Source organism: Spodoptera frugiperda, chromosome 13 (genome assembly GCF_023101765.2).
Source record: "Spodoptera frugiperda isolate SF20-4 chromosome 13, AGI-APGP_CSIRO_Sfru_2.0, whole genome shotgun sequence".
NCBI classification, from domain to species: domain Eukaryota; kingdom Metazoa; phylum Arthropoda; class Insecta; order Lepidoptera; family Noctuidae; genus Spodoptera; species Spodoptera frugiperda.
The window spans coordinates 740,149-763,982 of record NC_064224.1 but is presented as its reverse complement, the minus strand read 5'-3'; the positions used below and the strand labels follow the sequence as shown (position 1 = coordinate 763,982).

At 35.2% G+C, this 23,834-nt stretch overlaps 1 protein-coding gene across 3 annotated transcripts in view; it reads right to left on the bottom strand.

Annotated features, from left to right (window-relative positions):
• Positions 1–23,834, bottom strand: part of LOC126911326 (uncharacterized) — a 502,576-nt gene that overhangs the window by 293,889 nt on the left and 184,853 nt on the right. Inside the window, exon 2 of one of the 3 annotated variants that reach the window (XM_050698001.1) lies at positions 12,654–12,698. The exons of the other annotated variants lie outside the window; for them this stretch is intronic. The gene's annotated coding sequence lies outside the window, so the exon portion shown is untranslated. Of the gene's footprint in view, positions 1–12,653; positions 12,699–23,834 lie in introns of those variants that run through there. 3 annotated transcript variants of the gene reach the window in all.

The window sequence follows — 23,834 nt, the reverse complement described above, 5'->3', positions numbered from 1 at the left end:
ATTTTTCTTTTAGCATTTACGCCTAAAATGTCCAGAACACTAGATTCAACTAAACCAGTATTTATTTCTTTTCAAATAATAATATTGAGAATCGAACAACTAAACGGACTCAAAGGGTTCTGTGATTGGAGTTCAAGATACACAAGATATGAGAAAATTAGCTGCCATACCAGTATAACTTGACCCCTAAATTTTATCAAAATGGCCGGCACTGAGCAAAACATTGCCTCGGAGTCAATTCGGAAACAAAAATAACTTTTCTATTTTGGAAATGTAATACCAATGTTTGTATTGAAATTGGAAAAGGGATAGTAGTATTAGGCAGGTTTTCTTTTGTGATATTGCTGTGATACGGTAGTAGAACTTTAGTTAAAAAAACAATAGTTTTAGAAAATATATTTTATTATTTAAATAAAAGAGATTAAATTCCAATAGCTGGTAGTTTTATGCTTGACTTTTTTAAATAAAATATGGCAGTATTATTTCGATTCCTGGAAAACTAATACAAAGATCTTTTTATATTTAAAACTGCAACTCTGACTCTTTAACTTGATGAGTATACATTGAGAAGGAAGTCAGTGTGTAGATATATTTTTATAAAAAAATTTGTAATTTCGACCATAAGGATGCTTTTCCACCAAAGATGTGCTATATTACGTTGCTGTGGATGCATTTGGCTTCCACCAATTATATTCATTGGTAGCACTGATGGAAACGGACTCAACTAAGCTATGTTTTTATAGGGAAAGATGTGTGCTATAGATGCGTGCGGCTTTCCTATTATAGATACTTTGCATACTCGAGCTGCGAATCCTCCTCGCACAGCTACATATAGCTTAGTATCAGTGGAAACGGTCACATATTGTCACAGCTTCTTCGTAGCTTTACTTCATAACACATCTCTGGTGAAAAAGCACTCTAATTCTGTCCTAAACATAGCTTGTCTGCCAAGAAATACTTTGTACTTGTACTCACCAACTAACTATTAAAGACGAACTATGTCAAAGTCAAACAAGTATTTTGGGTGTATCATTAAAAATGAATACAAACTACAAAGTTGCTAGTTAAAATCATGCATTATTCAAATATCTCACTTGCAAAGGCCTCTGAAGGTATAACAACCTGGAATTTATAAATAGCCCACAAACAGGGACAATATAGCTCAGGGATGGAGAACAATTGGTACTTGTGTCATTGATGGCATGGAACACAATATTTTGGCAAGAAATTGACCACTAAACATAAATCTATGTTTATAAATTGGCAACGTGTTTGTGATATTTTTAGTATTGCATATATGTATAGTCAGTACTATTTACTATGCAGGTAATAGCTACAGATTGATAGTATGAAACGTAAAATTACTGATGTAAGTGGCCACTGCTGAGCAAAGCCCTTTTTCGAATTGAAAAGGTGTGGGCATTAATCACTATGCCTGTGCAATGCGGGTTCGTGATTTCAAACTTACTATCCAAAATTATAAGCCCAGCTGTTGTCCTCACGATGTTTTCCTTCATCGTTTATTAGTGGTCTCTAAATAATATTAGATAGTAAGTATACATATAGTTTGGAAAAAGTCACAATTACCTACTTGCCGTTGGTAGGTTTTGAACTCGCACTCTCATACATGAGAAGCGGGCGTCTTAAATCTTTGGGCTACCACGACCTCAATACACATAATAATATCTTCAAATTGACACATCAATATGTAAAGGTTCGCCACCTCTGATATAGGTTGTCGGTCCTACCTGACCTATTTAATGATAGTTACATAACTTAACGACGTTCTGACCCTAATTCCAAAAAGGGTAGGCAGAGATACAGGTTGCTGTTACTATTGTTTCAAAATAGTTTCGCTGAATCGTGTTATCAAATTGAGTCACAGTAACATATTATCTTTTTTTCGGTTATTCGAAATTTTTTCAGTAGTAACACGGATTCTGGCTTTGTGTCCAGTATATGGCAATAGCCTGACCTGTTATTACATAGGTTTTAAATATAAATGGTGAAAAGTGGATATTTATTGTATAGCGGCATAACGTGCCTTAACCATCTCTGCCTACCCCTTTGGGGATAAAAACCGTGACGTTGCAGTAACATATAATGTTTCAAGGTATGAAATCATTATGTTTGTTCATTCGTCACTAACCCATTACCGATGGAAAATTTCCAATGAATAGCACGGATTACCATCGGCCACGATAACCTCTCACCATCAGGTGAGCCGTGCGTTTTTTTGCCAACGTCATGGTATAAAAATAAAAACGTTATTCAGGTCAATGTTCGCATCAAACCACTGTCAGCCATATTTTAGATAGCTATCTTGGTGGGTATAGTCGCTTTCACCTTAAAGGGAAAAATTCTACTACTACATTTATCTATACAGCCTGATTTTTTAAGCACCAGCCAAATATTTTGCTGAGAGTTACGTATCATTCATATTTTTAGCATTTGAAATGTTTTAAGTTAGGTATTATTCAAACTGTCCAAATGCTAAAAATGGAATGTTTGAATGACACCTAACTATGAAAAAAATTGGGCTGGTGATTAAAAATCTGACTGTATTATTTCGACACCAGCAATTTATACTGCGCTAACTCAAAAAGCGTACTTTACAGTAGAGGCGTTTAAAGGGAAAAACGTGATAACTTTTACATTAATTAAGATACTTTTTTGAAATTTGGTATGCTTAATATTTAATTTATTCATTGTAATATCTCATATTTATATTTTCTTAATTATTTCTATTTTTTGATTTAGCGCAAGTTAGCCGTATATAAACGTAATTCATAAAAAAAAATTACATCTTATACACGTCTAACTTATGTTAGCGTAGTGTAGTACGGGACGTCGTAGTGCATGATCAATCATATGATGCATATTTCAATATTTTATAAAGAACATGTACTTACTCACAAAAAGAATAGTCAACGTACCATTAATAAACTAATTAATACGTTAACACATAAGTATTTACTATGTAAAAGTCGCTAAGTCGTTCATTTTACAAACGAACAAGTATACACACGCACGCACTAAACTACGCTAACTATGAGTTAGTGCAGTGTTGCACGGACTTTGACCAAAGTGATCCCCGCGCACACTCCGCTAATAATAGTTGGCGTAATATAAATCGTGTGATTTCAAAAAGTACCTTTACTTAGCGTTTTATAAGATTTGTAACTTTCTTATTTTTGCATATTTCTTCTCAATTTTTTTATGACGTATGTAAACACACATTTTAAGCAACTTGGCATAAAAAACCATTTTTTCCAAATTTCGAGTTAGCGTAGTATAAATTGCTGGTGTCGATTTGGTCTTCTCACTGGAATACGTCTAACTAGAAATTAGATAGATTCAATGGGAATTAGGCCCTGAATCAATAACAATAGTAAAATAAAAATCATAACAAACGCTAATTTCTCAAACCATTAAAAAGGTCAATGAACCCGTACTATAAACTTATCCATCTCATGCATTTATATTAGCTTAAAGAGAAAAAAATATTCAATGAAAAAGATTACTATTATATACTTTTTATAACCCTCACTAGGCTCCCTAGTCCCAAAGTAACAGTTATTCATATTAATCAGTTCTTTGACCCTTCAAAGGCTTTGTATAATAGAAAAAGGCTTGTATATGTATTTGTATAGAAATAAAGTTATTATTTTAGTATTAGTCGTTTTTCTTACCGTAGTCTGACCAAGTTTGGCTTACATCTTATGCATTATTCAAGAAGTTATGACCTTGAATGTTGCCGTGTAGATAGACCCAAATATCGATCCCAAAAGTAGCGAAAATAGCTTCAATAGATACGTGTCTATCTGACACGGTGGTTGGCGAAGCACGTAGCTGTCTGTTTGGCCTTTGTCGAGATTTTGGCGTGATTTAGGAAAAGTGAAAAGAATCTATACTATCTGAAGTAATGTGTAACTACCTGCATTCAGTTGTCATTGTATTTTTAAAATAAAAGTCAGTCGTTAACTGAAAGTGTCTGCGTCATTATTGATAAAGAAAGGTTTTGGATGGTTGGTCGCAAATAATATTGGTCGAGAAGATTTAATGATTTATTCACTGCAGAAAAGTGTGAAGGCAATGCAAGGTTTAAACTTTAAAGACTTCAAAAACTCAAGGGCATTTGTTCTTTTGATCGGTGTAATAAAGTATAAATAAAATAGGTTTCAGCATGAGATCGTACTGGAGTTTGGAACGGAGCTAAAACGGTACCGTATACGTATGTATAAGCAACAGCCGTATGCAAACAAAAATACTTGTTTTGGGATAATACAATAACGTAACTTTTTTATAGGATAGGTCTTAAACGAACAGACTAATGACCTTATGGTCATAATCGGCGCGACTTACGGACACCCGAAACACCAGAATCGTTAAAAGATCGTTGATGGCCTTTTGAGGGTTAAGAGTTTAAATATTGTTGGGAATTATTGGGGAGATTGAGGCAATTAGGCCTCCAGTAACATAACTCACACGACGAAACACAATGCAAGAATTGTTTCACATCTGTTTTCTGTGATTATTTTTCTGTGGTCGTGGTATTACTCCGGTTTAGCAAGCTCATTTGTGCCGAAACATGGCTCTCCCACACTTAAAACTGGTAAGTAATAAGTCCATTTACCTTTGACAGATATAGACATATCTACTACACCTTTCAAGAATGACCATCTAGTAACTTTACATGTCCCAGATTCGCAGTAACTAGCCGAAGCCATTAGCAAGATTAAAGGGCCCAAAATAGAATAGGACAGTAGCTGTCATCGAGCCGCCTTTAAAGGGAAGCACCGGTTGTAAATTCTGTCCCTATTTTAAAGTTTTTAAGTGAGTGGAGACTCTTTGGAAGGTTGTGTCACGATGGAACTAGATACTCGGTGTTTTAGGAAGCTGTGTTAAGTGATTTTGAATACGTTATTGAAGTGATTGAATAATGTGTAATTCTGTACCTATACTTTAATCGATTTTAAAAAGGTAGAGACTTTTAATTTGACCTTATTTTTATCTGAATGGATATACTATGTTCTGTTATGTTGAACAGAAATAATAGAACGGTTTGATATGTTTTAATGTGGAACTGCAACTTTTATACACACAAGCAATTAGATAAATCTTCAATAATTCTTTGCCTAATTCGGGAATTGTACCTAAAATCCAATACTCAGAAGTTATACTTACAATCACTCGACTAACAAATATATTATATTTGAATGAAACCGCGAAGTACTAAAAATGTTAATTAGCTATTTGTTTAACATTTCTCAAGCCGCTACTTAAAACACTTTCTAAAAGTACCCTTTTACAAATAGTTTGGGAGTATCCACTTTTATAGTACTTATTTAAAGTATTTGTTTGGTCTGGACAGAATTTTCGATGGTTAAATAAAGTCTATGTTTCAAAATCTTTTGTTAGAACTAAAAGTTTCACGAGTCTGCGCCTGAAGTTTTGGAAAGCCTCAGCTTGTCTGTTTTAATTTTGTCTGGAAATAGAAGCTGAAAATACCACTGGGTATAGACGAAATAGTGACTACTAAGAACTAACTATAGTGTGGATGTGGTTTCAAAGTTAGTTGAATATTTAATTGTAACAAAATTAACAACAGTAAGATTAGCTACAAGAAACAGTCTACTGCTGGTCTATGGGGCCTTTTTTAAGTAAGCAGCTGTGCTTGATCTGAACCATATGGCATTATCGTTATCTATGTAACTTTTTGAGGAGGAACTCGACTAGTTTGAAGTCTTGCTAGAGGCTAATTTACATAAACAGCATTCCGCGACTCACGACGCTGCAACTGCGCTGCTACTCAGAGAAGAGAGTGTGTCGCATTGGAACTAGCCAAGTTTCTCGTCAAAAAGTTACGTGAATAAGACGACAATATAATAATTAATTAAGGTAGTATGTCTCACGAAAGTTATAATAAAAGCATTATTTTATTAATTGACTATACAAATCACTTTGGAAGCATTACTCGACACTAGTGCTACACTATTATCTACGAAACACTTTCTAAAATAAATGCTTTACACATAACAATTTCCACAGCAAACGATATCTATTGAACCTAACCTAAAAATTGCTCAATTTCGTTAGGCTGTAACAATAAATTGAGGGCGTATCTTACAAAATCTACATACAGAGTGTAAGATAACAGTAAGATGTACAGAGTAAAAAATGTATCAGTCACAAGTAAAAATAAGGTAACGAATTAACACTACGGTTCAACCGCAGCGGTTTTTAACCGCGTGAGTTTGTGAAACAAAAAAAATACTAATAGAAGTGGCTGATATAAGATTTTAAATACGAAAAAAAATGTTACAAAATTGTAATAAAAATAAACCATCGCAAAATTGGTAGTTTCTACAGACTTTACAGGTAGGATGGCCATAGTTACGGTGAAGGTGAACATCGTCACCTGGATTTACATAAATAATATCTTATTATAAAGATAGCCCTACACGCTTGGAGTATGGGTAGTGGTTCGTGGTCGCAAGGCTAGATGCAACTTGTTTCCATTTAATATGATGATGATAATGACAAAAATAGAAAACAAAGATTATTCGAATTAAAAAATAACTAAATGTTTTTAAAGTGTATGGCGACATACAAGCAGTCGTATTACCTGATGGTAAGCAAATACTAATGCCCACGTAACACTTGAGGACTTAAAACATTTTTCTCCATGTGACAAGGTGCTGTTTGATGTGTGAATCAAGGAACTGATGATGATAATGACGAGAACAGAGTAGGACTTAAGGGTTGAAAACAACACTCATTATTTAGCAGTCCGAACGGTTAAACGCACACGGGGAAAATATTACCGTACCGTGCGGCCCTAGCCTTATATAGAATACAGAATAAAAATATCAGTGACATCGGCAGACGGTAATTCTTTTCCTTGCAATATATTTTTACGATCTTCGAAGATATACAGGGGAACTATAGGGAACGATTGAACTATATTGAATGGATTCAAAGAGACGGTACTTTGATTAGAAAATGAAGGATAGTGTATAGTAAATTGGATTGTATAGTAAGTTGTTGGTTTTAGATGAGGGTATAAGGTAGAATTAGGAGTGAACTTGATGTGATGAGATGTAATGAGTAGATGTATGAATGTGGGGAAAGTTGGAGAAATGTAAATGTTTAGTGATGCTTATAGTGGTTTATTTACATAGTGGAGATGTATTATTACTTGGATATCTTTGAATGTTGTCATTATGTATGTATGTAGTGTAAAAACTAAACTCATTAATGTTTTATTATGTGTTAGATAATCATCAGATTCTGATTTATTGTTTTGCATTTAGTCGCTTAAAATGTGTATGATAACATATTCATATTTTTTCTGGTTCAAGCCGGTAAACGAGCTGACGGATTACCTAATGATAGGCAATCCCCGTCACCTATAGACACTTGAAACACCAGAGGCATTACAAGTGCGTTGTCGGCCTTTTGGAGGTTAGGAATTTGAGGGTTGTTGGAGAATCGGGGATTGGGTAGATTGGGAAGGAATTGGGAAATAATAAACATTTTTAAACGGTTTTATTTAGCATGCCCCATTTGTTTGTTTGGGTCTTTAGTATTCGGAATATTATCTCTTTCGTGACGACAGATCAAATCTTGGTACAAACTCTTAATCTTGATGACCATACATATTATTAAAACTGTTTAAGAAAAGTTGGTCTTTCTTAAATAAATTTTTGTTAAAAATATTTTATATGATACTTATTAGTTCTTTCGATCCTAAATAGCATCCCCTACATAGATAATAATAATATCTAAAGATTTCATGTTCCAGAATGGGTTCCATACTAAAGCAATGTGGACATGACGGAATATTATATACTTTACAAGAGCATATTACAAAGTTCTCTGTCGAGTCCTTTAAGGAATATTATACGTAATGCTGCCTTTATCCACACAGACAGACAGGAGACGCAGATGCTAGGCTAGGATAAGGCACTCACCACTTACCATTAAGGAGGTATACTAACAACCTGCAGATTAAATATTAATAGTATACTTAGTAGCTACAAAGTCACCTCAGTTTGTGTTTCTCAATTTTCTATACAACAATGTAGAAGATCATTTTAAAAATACCATCCAAAGGTTGTCTGGAAGAAATCGCTAAAAGACCGCCCATTGTACTAATTACCATTACAATGTAATGTAATGTGTTTTATGTATGTGTGCAACTGTGCAATAAAGTATAAATAAATAAATAGAAATTGACATGGTTGAATGCAATAGAAATAGTCAAGCAATCGAAACTAGCTTCGATTTCTGAATAGGGCAAAGTGTCATTGGGATTTTTTCAATGTTTAAGCCACTCATGGTCATAAGTCCCTGTGTGGCTTGAAACCAGTTCAGCTTTTATTGAACGGTGACATTCCCGTTGCCGAGAAAAGAATTACTGATGTTTTTCGGTTTTTCGAAAATTTCTCAGTAGTAGTAGCACGGAGTCTGGAAATGTGCCCAGTGTGGTGCACCTCTGTCTAGCCCTTCGAAGATAAAAGGCGTGACGTTGCAATAGGCTACGAAAAGTCACGTTACGATCAAAAAGAGCCGAGGAACAGGTGAAACCGCGTGGCAGTAGCTAGTGTTAATAATACATAAGTTGCATTTATTAGAACCTTTCTGCTTACCCCTTTCAGTAAACAGCTGTTTATACAAAGCAAGCCATCAACATAGTTACTACAACTAATTACAAGTATCATTAGCAGTATCCGGTTTAATAAGGCTTCGGTTTGCAATATTGCAGTAACAACCTGAAACTATGCGTTCATTATGGAAAGCAGGTCGTTTCACGAAGAAATTACAGGATAGTTATGTGAACGACAGACGTTGTTTCAGTTTGTTTTGTTTACAGTAAGTTTCGTGTTAAATGAAATGAAATGATATGATATTTATTTTGTAAAAGACAGTACGGTTGTGGCGGTGACTGGACAACCGACTGCCGAGTAACGTGTAGCGGGTTTGACACAGAAGGAAATTAGTGTGGCCAGTGTTTGTCTTTTAATGAATAGTACTGGTGTACTTATGATTCTGTAGTACTGGTAACATTCATAACAAGGTAAAACTTTTAGGTGTCGATCGTTAAAGATTATTAAATGAGGTCAGCATTTCCTATCGGGCTATTCTAAGAAACCTATACTAAAATATAAAGCTAAAGAGTTTGTTGAGGAAATTAAATTTCTGGAGGAAATCTGGAATAATACATGGGCTATTTTTAATTCCTATTACGCGGAAGAATAATATGCTAACAGAAACTGAAAATATAATGTAAGTATTCAACCGAAAACATTGCATAAAATCATTCAATATTGTTCCAATAAACATATTCGTCAGAATAATTTAATTTATCGATAATTACTATTAATACCTAATTTATTCATTTCACGTGACCTAATTAGGTCACTTTAGTAACATACAATTTGTTACAGTCCATCTATTTCGAACTAACCTTTATGTCATGAATAAATTAACAAATTTTCATATGAAAATGCACTATCATGTACCTAATTATTCTGTGGAAAATCTTCAAAATGAGTTACATAATATTTGGAGTACGGTACTAATCAATGTTAAAAATATCATTAGACTTTATTTTTATAATAACTATCGTGAGACATACATACATAAATTAACTAAAACGGTTTACTCACGAAAATTAATGGAGAAAAGCTCTGGCAGATTCCTTTAAAACAGCAATAAACATAAACAAATAACAGCAGAAATCAGTGTTTTGACTGAAATTATCATACTTAGATATATAGGTATGTTCATAGAGTAATTAACATATTAATGAGACAAGTTCAGTTCTATTAATACGTGTAAGGCTCCTAATGACTTCAATCTTCTAATTCTCCATTGGGCTAGGTTTTGATGAAAGCGATTTTGATCGCCGTACTCAGAGTCATTTTATGCTTGCCCGGTCATTAGAGATAATTTTTGGAACAAAATCATTACTAAAGAATGGTTCACGTAATCATGAAATGTCTCTGAGTGTGACAGTTGACTTACTTGACTTTATTTATTCTGTATCCCCTTGATGGGGCATCGGGGTCTTGAGCTCCATGTTTCAACTCGCTCCACGTCATACCGATGATGTCTGTCAATTCCGCAACGTTTGGTTTGCCGGACGGCCACACTTTTTTCGTTTGGGGGTTCCAATGCAAGGCTTGCTTGGGTATGTCGGGTCGGGACCCCTTCGTAGCATGTGACCTATCCATTTCCATTTTGGTAAAGTTCATCTGCATAGTGCGGCAATTAATGTATATCAACTCTTATAATACCCAAGAAAAGAGTAAGAAAGGAGGCAAAATTATTCAATTTCACCATCAATTCACGGTGTAGTGAGCAGTAAGAAGGTAACATTTGAGCGATAGACCAAGAGAGGGGATCCTTCGATCCTCTAGCCGATTCAAGTACACTATAGATTGATTTCAAAATTCAGGTTTTGTCTTGATCTAATACTGTTATTTGTCAGCGATCTTATGATAGATATAAATAAAAAGATTACCAGTTGATATAATTTATGTCTTCCTAGTCATTGACAGTTCTGAAAATGACCGTAAGACCAACGAAGCAGTCAATTCATTGCCGGATTTCCATGAACAATGACACAGTCAAACGCGATTTTTTTACAAAGTGGGTGTATTTACCAAGCAAAGAATGAACCCGGTACCAATATTTGCTATGGAAACAAACAGAAAGTTCCAAAAAATAGTACGCTGTTGCATTTCGCTCGAGTAGATATCAACTTTTCAGTGAAACAAATTTTTCGCTTATATTTACCTTCACCTTTGAATATGACTCTACCGTTGCAGTTACACATACGCATAATTAATTTTTATTCAACCTACTTTTTTTAAGGGAGGAAAATCATCCAATGACTTTTCCCCCTTTGGGTGAGGCGAGAGGGATTGTCAGACTATTACTGACTAAAAACTACCCCGTTCCTACTTCTGCTCTTAAAGCCAGAGCCCCGGCATACCCGCTAGGTAGTCCGCAGCTCTAGATCAAACATCAGCCCTTCAGGGCCAAATCTCTGGTGGTGTGATGGCTCTTTGAGGCACGCATAGAACGCCACGCGCCGCTTACATGTCTAGTTCTGGTCGCGCGACAAGCTTGTTCGCCATCCGCAGACCCTCACACCACATTATACTCTAGATCACAAACCTGTTACTACCTAAAATTACCATTGACACATCAACTCAATCGCTCATCCCACTCAGTGACGCTCAACCCTTACACACACTTACATACCTACTCGTATCCATTAACCAACGTACTTCAAGTCAACTTTGACTTCGAGTCACAAAGATTAAACTGATGTTAACTTAAATGACTGGCATGAACGCTTGCTCCGATGTTATTTGACCTTGAAACTTGAGAGTTGCTGGTTAATTACTGGAGTTAATTTTTGAAGAAGAGATTTTAGAAAACTTTTCTTCAGTAAGTGTATTATCTATATTAACATCAGCCTAGTGCCTCGATGCTCGAGTGGTGGCGAGTGCGACTGGCGAGCAAGGTGTCTCGAGTTTGATTCTTGGGTCAGGCATAATACTACTGGACTGTTTTTTGGGGCAGAGGGCGTCCATAGAAGTTCTCAATTGCGACCTGTCTTGAGCTTCACGCTTCACCTCGCTCAACGTCATAACGATGATGCCCGTTGCTTACACCAGCACGGCACACCACCACAGATGGGGCTCAATAGGGACGATGCCTAATCCGGAGCTGCGGACCACCTAGCGGGTTTACCGGGGCTCCGGCTCAACAGGCTGTTTTTAGTCAGTAAGAGTCTGACACTCGTTCCACGGAGAGAAGTCATTGAATGATTATCCCCCCTCAAAAAACAAGCACGGCACACCGGATTTGGAAATGACTTCTTAAACTGAAAATTGTAGTCTACTTCTCCATTCATAAGGCGACGTATCTTTGATTACAAAAATGTAAAATATGATAAAAGCAGTCTAATTAGTTGTTACGGGACAGTCCATTTGAGCATTATTTTGTTAAGACACAAAATACATTATATTATTATTTTCATACAAAATCAAGAAACACAATACACCTAGTAGTGCACTATAAGATCTGACCATACTAAGCAAAGTGCAAGGTAGTTCATATGAACTTTGATCGGGCCTTACCTTAGCTTACTCACCGAAGGTCTCGGGCTAGCACAAACTTTAATCACTCCTGAGAGACGATCGGATATTGGTGCACGGATGAGATTGCTTCAAGTTTCAAGGACATTACATTGTTGGAAGGACTTTACACAATGTAAATGAACTACATTTTGAAAGGACATATTATCTGGATAATCTGGTGTGAAACAACGCTTGCATTATCTTTCACCACGATTCACCAGCAATTATATCAGAATTATTGCTTTTTTTGAGGGGGAAAATCATCCAATGATTTCTCTTCAGTGTCAGACTCTTACTGACTAAAAACCACCCCGTTCCTACTCTTGCCTTTCGAACCAGAGCCCCGGTAAACCCGTTAGGTAGTCCGCAGCTCCGGATCAGGCATCAGCCCTACTGGGCCCCAACTGTGGTGGTCTGATGGCTCTTTGAGGCGCGCGCGGAACGCTTATTGCTAACACTCGTATTTATGAGCGCTGATTCTTTTATTATAACTTTCGTGAGACATACTAAATTAATTATTATGGCTTACTCACGTAACTTTTTCACGAGGATTTCAACTAATAACAGCATTCAGCGACATCGACGACGACGCGGCGATTGTCGCGGAATGCTGCTCATGAATATGAGCCTCTTGCATGGCTTGAAATTAGTCGAATTCCTCGTCAAACAGTTATGCTGATGTTTTATCATTAGAAAATCTATCTATTTGTTTGCCTTCTATCGTACGAAAAACAAGCATGACTAACAAGATCGTCTAAGGAAATCGTACCTGACGAAGTACACAGCCCAATAAATTCACATTTTCAAACACCATTTCAATCAGAATGTAACATTTTCTCAGACAATTTAATTAAGTACAACATTAGCAGGAACTTTTACGTAACAAACTTTGTTAATATGTGTATGTATGACGAAACTTTTGTTCGTTCGACATTTTGTTACGAGTTTTAGGGTTGAGCGATATGGAAGCGGTCGCGGTAGTACGCGAGCGTTCGGTGCTAGGTTTTTGGTAATGAAGAAAATTTGTTTTTATGTGATGCAAGTAAATTATTGCTATGTAATGTGTTGGTGACGACGAGGAAGAGGGATATCAGAGTCAAATTTTATTTATGTAGGTGTCAAAAATATTAAATACTAACTACTTCCACGTAGTTTTATCCACTCTGCTCGGGTTCTATTGATAGTAGCGTGATATTTTATAACCTATAACCTTTCTCGATACATGGAATATCTGACATGAAAGAAATTATTTAATTTCCAATCAGCAAATAAACACGAAATAAGCCCAGTAATACCTACTTTGCCAGACCTGGGAATCGAACCCCGAAACCCGTTGTCCCGCAGTCACACTTGCTATTTATATGTGAAATTCTTCTTTCGTAGCGAATAGTATTAGTTTATTTAACACCTAAGGGATTTTATGACCTAAAGAACTAAACGTTTAATACATAGGTCTTAACTTAGTACGAACTTTAGCTTGTTGATTTAATTTACTAGGATTTAGTGTTTGGCTCGTTTGTGTAATATGTAAGTAGTTTGTGTGGAGTTGTACTCATAAATGTTCATTTGAGAATTTAGTTCTCATGTCTATTGTGAGTCTTTGTTGTTGTGGTTTCAAAATACGAGGGTATTTTTGCAGTTATCATTCCAGTTCTTAACTTTCTTCTACCGTACTTGATAAGTTTACAATATTTGACCACTATGTCGCCTGGTGATGAGCGATGTTGTAGCCAACGATGGAGCACGCCTACTTATAAGCTACCTGTTCACTACACGACACCACTTCCATCCCAATCTTGGAGATGGTTGACAGGCCACAACTGTGCGCTTCTCACGAAACTTTCTGCCTCACGCAGCAAAACTGTGAAATGAGCTGTCGTCAGCGGTATTTCCGAACCGATACGACTTTTAAGCCTTCAAAAAAAGAGCGTATTATTTTTTAAAGGCCGGCAACGCATGATTTCCCTGGCGTTGCGGTTGTCCATGGGTGGCGCTGATCGCTTACCAACAGGTGACCTGTCGACCAACAGGTCGTTTGAAATAAATTAATTTTTTTTTGTAATGTCATGTAGTCTCGTTCCATTTAAGTTTTTCATCACTAAAGATTAAGTAAAACCCATTATTCTTAAGTTATGTTTTTTCAGTTTGGTGATAATTCTATAATTCGTTATAGTGCTATTGGAACTGCAAAATCTCAAAAATACCTTCAGCCTTTTGCGTCGACCTTGAGACATCTAGTATATGTATGTGGTGAAAGGTCAAACCTCTTATTTCTGGGGGTGAAATGTTGCTACTAATTTAATTAACTCCACTTAAGATAAAGTCGAAATCCATTAATATATTTTGCGAAGTAAAGGGAACCCTGCTGTTAATGTCTGGCTTAATGTTTTAGATCTTTTTCTGTTTCTCAAATTAAAGCAATGTTACACCTTTTATCCCCGACGGGGTAGGCAGAAGTGCACGTTACGGCACGTAATGCTCTGTACAAGATATACCCACTTTTCAACATTTGTGTTTTAAGTCACATGTAATAGGGGGTGAACCTATTGCCATATACTGAGCACAATTCTAGACTCCGTGCTACTACTGAGAAATTTTCGAAAAATTTAAAAAGGTTCAATATTATTTTGCCTGACCAAAAATCAATCCAGAGATACCGAGATCAGAGAGGAAAATTATCCAAAGACTTCTCTCGTCTTGGGTGAGGCGAAAGGGAGTGCTAGAGTCTTACTGACTAAAACTACCACGTTACCACTTCTGCTTTTCGAGCTTGAGCTCCGGTAGCCTGCTAGGCAGTCTAATGCTCGTGACTATTTGACCAATGAGACAGTTGTTTACCATTTACATAGAATAAGGAGATTTTCGTTCCAGTTACTTGTTAACTCGTGAATAATTAAATAATTTCTAATCACGTGCAAGCAATTATAAATACTTCTGAACTACTTATAAAGCTCAATCACGTTATTAGCTAACCAGTCTTAGTTTATCTTTTAATGTACACTTAAATAATTATAAGATTCCTTCATGCTTAAGAATTTGCTTTTCAAATAGTTTAACTCTAAAACTTTGATGTTTCTCTAACTATGTCCGTTGCTTGGATACGAAATAATAGCTTGTTAAATAGTTAACTTGAAAGTTACTTAACAAGTCATTGCTATTTCATCTGTTGTAGTTTGGAAAAACATTTAGATAATCATTATTATTGTAATACATTTATTACACACACTCCTTCTTGCTTCACCCAGGGCGGGAGAATTAGTCAAGGGCTGATTCCCCCGCCCAAAAATAAAAAAAGGTTCAGCCACGAGAATAAGTCAATGGATGCAAGTGGCGCTTTAAGTTGGCTAATGTTTATGATGATGATGAATAAATAATAATTAAATTTATTTGTCGGTGCTTTCTCAGACCTTAACTATACTTGCAATTCTTTTTTTTTTGACGTTTCTAAATCACCCAATGAGTTAGGCAAGGCGAAGAGGGAGTGTCAGACTGTTACTGACTAAAAACCACCCCTCCCACCGTTCCTTCTCCTGCTTTGAGCTGGAGCTCCTGTAACCTGTTACATTGTCCGCAGCTGCGGATTGGGTCTCATCTGTGGTGGTCTGGCTCTTTGTACGAGCACTTCTAGTTTGGGTTACTCATTAAGTTCAGAATCAAAAGTAATTATATAGAGGTAAAATTCAAGTTCCGAAAACACCAAAAATATTTTTCTAAGAACTATCCAAATCTAAACGTATCCACATATTTTTGTTATATCTTCGTTTTATTGAATAGGTATTTTCTTTTATAGAATTATTGAGATTGACAAGTTTCCTTGTCGGCCGAGATATTATGTCCCTCGGTAGGTATCCGAAATTGTTATAGTCTTCAGATAAATGGGGCACATTTATTTTGCTCACCTTTTTATTATATCGAATTCTATTAATGTCACTATTGTGTTTGTATCTGTTTTTAAACACACATTTGTATTGTACAACATTTTTTTTTATTTATGAAAAGAAACTTTGCCTCACTCTAGGATTTTATCCTGTACCATGAGTGCATTTACAAACATACAAGTTTACATTAACATGACACCTAGACCAGAAACAATAATTTGTGGTTCACTCAAAGAGACGCTACGTGCGGGAATCGAACCCGCTATGCGTTACGCGGCAGCCGACAGTCGGTCGTTTTGGTGAAGTCAATTAAGCACCGTTCGGTCGTCAAAAATAATGACAAGAAACTATTGCTTTTTTGGGTCCTATTAAAACTATCGATAGTCAAGTGATCAGTAATACATAGTATGGAGTCTGGGACTATGCCTGTCTTATGGCAACCTCTTATCATATGGAGCTTATAACACAACTGTGCACCCGTGCCCTTAAGATGTTAAGAGGCCTGGACATATACCAGCTGCTATAACGTATAAAATGTAATCAGCACTTCATCACATCATCAACAGCTTACAAGTGGCCACCGCTAACCACTGCTCTCTCCTCGTTCGGTGAAGGTTTGAGTTTTACTTACCATGCTTGCGCAAGGCGGATTAGTGAAATTATAAATCCAGGACTTTTCATGATGTCTTAGAAATAACATAATATAACTCGGAAAAAGTAACATTGGTACTTTGACGCTGGTTAGTTTCAAACCCTCGCCCATGAGAAGTGGGCGCCTTAAACCTCCATGATGTCTCACTTCATCATATCAACACAAATTATAAAATGTTCCAAATATCTATTTTGACACTGTTTATTTGCATCTCATAAAATAGAAACTCCATATTAATACTGTTGGACCTGGAAACAGGTGACTTATAAAAAGGGTGACCTAAATTCCGTTATTGAGGACAGTGCAACACCAGAGCCATGCTTGGGTAGGCTTCGCTACAAAATCGTTAGTCTTTTTCGACGATTTTATTAAAACAATCTGCGAGATGGATTTTTCTTGTTTGGTTTTTCATGGGTTTTGATCGAATTGGTTTTGAATCGAGTTTGGAGTTTGACGAACTCAGAGACATTTAATGATTACTTAAACTATTAAGTATAGTAACGATATTGTTCCGGAAACAATTACTAAGGACTGCGATAAAAAAGTTAACCATTAAATGACTCTGAGTGTGGCGGATAGTGTGGTTGGTTTTTGTAGCTATTAAATAATTGTTAGTAAGAAGCCATTATCATTATCATTGGTTTGCTGTTCGTATAATTACAAGCTACTTGTGGATTCGTGTTCCTCGGTAGCTGAACACTAGTGTTAGCCAATTACCCCTTCCCAATCCCTGATTTCCCAACAGCCCTTAAATTCCTGACATTCAAAAGGCCGGCAACGCACTTGTCCTCTAGTGTTGCGGGTGTCCATGAGCAGCGCCAATTGCTTACCATCAGGTGATCCGTCTGTTCTAAAAAAAAACGTTTGCCATTATAAAGTAGGTTTACCGGCTTATAGGTACCATAAATAAAAGCAAGTGAGTAAGTCTATAATTGTATGTAAATAATAAAACGAACAAAAATACATTTTATAATTTTATTACTGTTCGCTTAAAACTACCTAATGTACGACATTAACACGTTGCAACAATATTCAATTATTATAATAATTTATTATTATTTAAACATAGAAACATTATTATTGAATGTACACACAACTATTACTTCCGTTTACATCTATTATTGCTCTTATTAATTTTACTATTAATTTAATTTACATTATATACATTTATGCTAAGTAAGATAAAAGCGTTTCATGAATTTAAATTAAGTATAAGATCTGTAAATATAAAAATTAATGTACAAATGTATAGATATTTTATACAGTATAAACCAATATTATTTAAGTATTGAAAATATTATTTAAAGTTAAAAAACTTAAACTAAGGGTAATTATTCAAAATTATGTCAAAATAAATTTTCTTCAAAAATATTGTCAGGATTTTTTTCAGAATAGGTTTATTGAATATTTACAGATAAGATATATTTCATTAAAACATCTTCTACGTGTAGGAAGCCCATTAAGCTTGTGTTTAAAAACAAAATATTATATTTTTTTTATAAAGTGGCAGTAACATTCACATTCTATCACGTGCGATAATATGTATACTCTTAATTTATTTAAAATTTAACTTTAATACAAAGCTACGAAAGATCTTTTTCTAATAGCAAAAATTTCACCTTCGTTTCCCAATACATTTTATGCTTAAAACTTTAATAAAAATTTACATAAATACATTATGATCTAAGTTCGCTATAAAATGCATAATTATTTAGTTTACAACCAATTTTTGTTTAATTAATAAATTTAATAATATATCTATTTACAAATTGTAATAAATAAATATAATAATTATTATTTTAACACTTATTATTTACGTATTTGTTTTCCCCTTTTGCAAATTTTCTACGAGGGCCAGTTGCACCAAACTTTGTTTAGCAACCAGTTTAACTGTAGTTTATAATTGAACGCTGTTAGTATTAATTGAGTTTTCTTGTTCTCTTTAATTCAATATTGGAGATGGGGCAGCAACTTTTAGAAGCAGTCAGTATTGTTTTGAAATAATAAAATCCTGAAATTCTCATTGGTATGATTTGAATAAAAGGCTAGTGCATAATAATAATATTTTCGCTGACATTTTTGACCATCTTGTGGGACAAAAAAAGGTATTTTTGAAAGATTCTCATTCCAGTGACAAAATTGAGATGTAACGTCGATGCCACCGATCAGATATATAAACACGTCTTTATTGCCATACTAGAAAGAATTCAAACTCAAAAATGTCGTGGTGAATATATTTTGAAGAAGAAAAGTCAGAAATACGTGGTTTCTTGCTACAGCGCATGCATTTGAAATGAAATGTGAATGCCAAATATGTGTTCAGAATTATATTGCATTTTAAACACCTTGGAATGTATTCATCATCACGATTTTATTAGAAGACGAACTGGGTAGTTTTGTTAAATTGTCTTCTATGATTTCAGGTTTTGTGATGTTAGGTAAAGTATTTTTTTTTTATAAATATCAATTATACATTAACTTAGCCTATTTTCAGGACTGAATTCCAAATAATACGTTTAACAATTGCTTTTATAACTGCGCGAATCGCAAGCCTAAGATTTCATAAACAACCTTTTATAATTTTATAACTCATATTGGTATGGTAAAATCAGAAAAGTCGGATCATAAATGAAGATAAATAAAAAGTCTCCTATAAATTCAAAGTTAAACAACGTTTACAAAAAAAAGTTTGGTGAAACCAACCTTAAACGCCACTAAGACTAAAGTTAAATCCACAATTTAATCATAATATAAGCCTCGGCATTACCCTCGCCGAACTAAACAGATACTATTGTTTACAACGCATAAATAATTCTATGACTACTTGTTATACAATTATGAGAGATTAATATTAATACTAAGCGTGTTCGCTTTATTGGAGTCAATAGTTTTACTCAAGGGACTTTAGCTACGTATATTTATTTAAATAAAAACATTACAACGATAAGGAAATGGATTTTAGTTTAATAATTTATGGACTGAAGCAATTATTACAGTAAGCAAACTTAAATGTTGTCAAAAGCAATCACATAGGTAAATACTATACTAAAGTACCTACAAATAATATCACAATCTATTAGTGACTATGTTTTAGAAAACAAGTGATTAGACATTTTATAATAACAACAATAATATAGACGGAAATATTAATTTTAAATAACGATTAGTTTCACAAGTATTTAAATATTTTACATGGTGTCATCCGACATGGTAATACGAGTATGCAAAATAATTCTGTTTATATTGTCTATTTCTTTAAAGGTCATTTTCATAATTGTTTACACTTTATATTTGGTATTATTATTGTTTCTTAAAAGGTTCGCGTGTACAGGTGATGTTACTAGTATACCACTAGAATTTGTTTTTTTAATGAGACAAGCCTGTCACAACCTCCCCATCCGCTGCTACTACGGTGACAAGCCAGGATCTACGATAGATACAACCATGAAAATACCTGAACACTGTAGTCTGGTGCGTCTTAGGGAAAGAGAAGAAAAAGAAAATCATTATGATGAAAACTGATTATAACGGTTTTTTATAGGACCTCCAAAAGTTCAGCACGCTAAGGCTGTTGAATATTTCTAAACCTGACAATTCCTTGTGATGGCTTTATAGTTAAGGCCCATAGCAAGACCATTGAATTAATTATTTTTGGACGCGTACTCACTCTCTCTTTTATATACATAAAATATACATATAAAAGAAAGAGAAAAAAAAAAACACTTTTCAATCTAAAATAAAACCTCTTTACTAAGTAGACACAGGTGTAGTATCGCCTTCTCATTTTGCTCTAAGGGTGTAAGATCCTAATCTAATATGGGCGCTTATCTCCTTTACCCGGCACAGTGCCAATCTTAAGGCCTAATTGATATTATATTTTTAGGAAAATTTTATGAAAGAACTTGGCTGTAATATTGCTTTCTTTTCTTGGAACAAAATTGCTTGCGTGTTTAGATTTTGGTGATAGAGTATTATCGTTTAGGTTTCAGAATTTTAGACTTATAAATACTTGGGTTGGTGGTATAAACAGACATCTAATTTTGAAATTCAAACCATTTTCTGCGGAGTATTAAATTTTTGTCGCCGCGTCGTGTGTCAAGAATATGAACCTCTAGTATGAATTCGTGAGTAAACCAAAAAGCCTAACAATTAATCTTAAATGCGAAAGTTTGAAAGGTGAAATTTGGAACAGGATCAGATTGTGGTCTAAAATAGCACGTAGGCTACTTTTTAACCTATGGGAATGCGAGCGAAGCCGATAGTTGTATAAATTTTTTTCATCCTAAAACTACCTAAAACGGACATGATATTAGTCCAATAGGTGCATTTTTATACTCTCAATTACTAGCATATGGCAGAATATGAATACTGTACGAGATGACAGATGATGAATTTTAATTTCAATATTGATAGTAGAAAATATAAAATTTTCATGAGCAAAAAGAAATCAATTGAAGAAAATTATCTTCTTGAAGAAAAGCTGTTCAAATTAATTTCTGTACCTGCTAACAAGACGGTATTAGTAAAAATTGAATTTGATAGCAGTCTGTTTCAATTTCATTTTAATCGAATTACCGTCAAATTAGATTCGATTTTGATCTTCGAAGATATTGGGTATAAAGTCCGATGTATTAATTTTGAATTGGAAATTAATATTGGAATCTAGGAATTTGAACCTAATTCAATAATAGATAGAGGTGTCTATTTCGGTTGTAGTGGCTACGTGAGATCAATTTTGGTATTGGAATATAAGATATTCATGAAATGCTTTGGGCAACGACCTATAATCGTTATATTTTTTAGCGTAGAATTTTGAATCTATTTTGTATAGACTGTAGGTACAATTTGCGATACACCTTTTAGGGCCGATTTTTTCCAACGCCTGATAACTTTATCAGAGGAACAATTTGGAATTTTTGACAGCTTTTCCAAACAAAAATTGTCAGACGTAAATTTTATTTTATGGATAAAAGTTATCTACTGATTGATAAATCGGTCCCAAATCGTTTAATTTTGTAATGCCAAAAAAATATAATTTCTTGATTCCTTTTTACTACCCCGTGGTTATTACTTAGAGATTCCGTGACCACTCAATTAAATAGGAAATGAAGAGAAGGCGTTATTAACAAAGATCCTCAATTTCCCAATATACACTTAAGAACAGAAAAACGGAGCACTAACGTTTTTATCATATTAAAGAACCCTGATCTATAACTTGAAAAAAAAAATGAATTGTTTTACAACAAAAATTGCCGACATAACCGAGTGGATTAGCAAGCTGAAGTGGTAATGAGCAGGGCACATAGCCCGGAGAACCGATGGCCAATGGGACAGAAAGGTTCTCGAGTGGAGATCGCGTACCGGCAAGCGCAGCGTAGGACTTCTACCTATATGATGGATCGACGACCTGATTACGGTCGCAGGCTGCTGCTGGGTGCAGGTCGCTCCCAACCGGCCTATTTGGAAGTCATTGGGGGAGGCCTATGTTCAGCAGTGGACGCCTTGCGGCTGATATGATGATGATGACAACAAATATCTGTTATTTTAAAGGACATTTGTTACTAATTAATAAAATACTTGTATCAAAAAATATTTACCTATCAAGAAATGAAAAAGAAAAAAAACGTTAGTGGCTCCGTTTCTTTGCTTCCAAGTGTAGGTATTAAAAAGGCCGAACAACTCGTTAGGTTTTATATTCAGTATATTAGCCAATCGTAGTCCACTGCGTTCTGATTCACGCACCGCTTGGTGGGACGCGGCGATGCGTTCCAAGTTTCATTGTTAGATCGTTCAACTAAAACGGAACGTAACGTGAGGGAAAAATTGATTTATGGGCTGTGAATATTTTATTATTACGTTATTATATAATTAATCTCTTTGAGAGATAATAGGTGATATTTAATGCCCCCTTTTGTAGGTTAAGCTGACAATGAAGCTAAGAATCAACTGGTGGTAAGCAATCGGCGCCGATCATGGACACTCGACTAGTTAGTAACACTAGGGGAGTTACGAGGATTGGGGACTTTGGAGAGGCGTAATTTGGCCTCCGGTCTATATTAATCTGACTGCGCGGTTGACGCGGTGGCTAGACAACTGCCTGCCATGAAACGAGTAGCGATTCCCGCACGGAGCAATTCTTTGTGCAATCCACATATTGTTGTTTTAGATCTGCGTGTTAAGTGTATGTGAAATTGTATGTATGTTTGTAAACGCACCTACGACATAGGAGAAAATCCAAATGTAGGAAAACACAAACAAATAAGTTCATTACCCCAATTGAAGAAACTCTATTGCATAAATATTTTAAAACCTCTACAGATTGCTCACAGTTTTGCACCACAATAAAACAAATCTTTCAAGGCCAAGCTTTCGAGGTCACCTACATACATAGGGATCTCTACAGGAATCACGCTACTCCAAACTCCAGTTCACCGATCGATCAAGCGTTACAGTCTACATGTAATCCTGTCGCCATTTATTTGACAAATCGGTTAAATATTCACGCGTTATTAGGTAAACGTGTCGCCAAGCTTGTCATGTGTGAAAACATTATTTAGGACACGAGTTTACTGAAGAGATTGAGATTTTTTCAAGTGAGATACCTTATGCAGTACAGTCGAACTGTATAGATGAATCATAATTAAGGTGTGTAGGCTGTATGGACTTATGATTTTTTTATGGTATAAACCGGTAAACGTGCTGACGAATTACCTGATGGCAAGCATTTGCCGCCACCCATGGATACTCGAAACACCAGAGGCGTTATAATAGCATTGTCGGCCTTTTGGGGGTTAGGAATTTGAGGAATGTTGTGGAATCGGGATTGGGAAGGGGGTAATTGGGTCTCCGGTAGCTTCAATCACACTACACACAATAATTTTGATTAATGATAATTTCATACCTTTTGTAACCATTCTTTGGCTCAGTAGCCTGATAAGAGCTACATTATTGTGTTTCTATTGAGTCAATCCTGATGTCCTTACATGTATTCTAAATAACTTTGCTGACTGTATATCTAGCTGACTGATACTCCTACTATAATAGGTATGTTGTTATGTTATTCACGCATTATTAAGTGCCGTGTTCGAAGGCTATCATGTGTGAAAAGAAAAAAATGAACGCGATTCTTTTGATGCGTGTAAC